Consider the following 1447-nt stretch of genomic DNA (forward strand, 5'->3'; position numbering starts at 1 on the left):
AAAAGGAATAATTGGCAATGAAACCAGTGAGGTTTTAAAAACGATAAAGAGGGAGGTGCTTCAGGCAGAAATTAAGGAGGGATTGAAGCGAACTGGACTGCACCTCCAAACGAGATTGTTGACTCTCATGGCCACAGATCCAAGTAGATCAGTTGTCTAAGCCTTGGATTCTTGGTTTGATCCAAGGACAATAATTCTCAATGCTGTTAATTCCGAAATGACCAGGATCTTGCAGTCTGTACCTGGGATGACTGTTCTCAGCACTGCAGATATTCTGAAGGGGTATCAATCTCTCCAGAATTTTGTTCAAAACCAAATGTCAACGCAGCTGGAACATGTTGACATAGTGAAATGTCTCCAGGCAACTCCAGTCGACAATCGGCAATTTGCAGTAGCAGCATTGAAAGCTGTTTGGTTCCCATGTTGCAAAGTTGACAGCGAGAGGCTGTTTTCAAACTATAGCGAAGAACTAACATGTATGCAGCACAGTTTCTCTTAAGACAACATTGAAACAATGACATTGCTGTCATTAGAAAAACTGTCTACAGAGTGATGACTTAGTGCTACTGTAGACCTATCTTTCTTTGCTTGTTTCTTTATTCTTCTTAAAACAACAATGATTCTTACTTTTTCACGTGTTTACTACTTTTTACTTCTCTGGTGTAAGGATGAACTATGCTCCTTTTGTTTGAGAATGGGTTTCCATTTTATCTGTTTTTACCCCATTTGTCCCGTTCTTGGCAAAACCAGCTGAAAATGCAGTACATAAATGAGCCTTACTACCAGTTGTATACATTTGTAAAAAAAAAGACTACATTAAAGGAAGTATTTTTGTATTAATAGACTGTGGTACTGATGGGAAATAGAATTTAAAACTCAAAACTTGTACTGAAACATATTATAAACTTTGCTTCCAAGCAACATGTGAGTGAACATTAAAAAACTAAGAAAATTGAATTTTGTCTTATTTTTAACCCAAGTGAAATAGCTTTCATAAACGTTTATAAATATTTTGATAATATTCATACAGAAAAATCTCTTGGGGATGTAGCCAAGACATTTTATTTACTAACGATAACACTGCAGAGGCAAAGATTTTTCTTTACATTAAGAGATTTTCTTAGAAGTTTCAATATTGCTATTCCGTAAGAAATTTCAACTATGTAATATAAATATTTAAGTTGGTGAGAAAATTGGTCTACTGTTTTTCATTTTTATCTTTGTTATTTGTTTTTAAATAATTATTTGTCTCAAAATTTTTTGTTAAAATAATTTTTATCTACACTTGTCTCATGTATGGCCCACCCTATCATAGGAATAGTTCCATTTTCAACATAGCATTGAAAAATGGTTAAATATGATAAAAATAGATAACTGATAATCGAAAAAGCTTGCCAGAAAATAACACTGATAAATAACACCGAAAAGTGCACAAAATAACACCGAA

This window comes from Schistocerca serialis, chromosome 2 (assembly GCF_023864345.2).
Source record: "Schistocerca serialis cubense isolate TAMUIC-IGC-003099 chromosome 2, iqSchSeri2.2, whole genome shotgun sequence".
NCBI lineage: Eukaryota > Metazoa > Arthropoda > Insecta > Orthoptera > Acrididae > Schistocerca > Schistocerca serialis.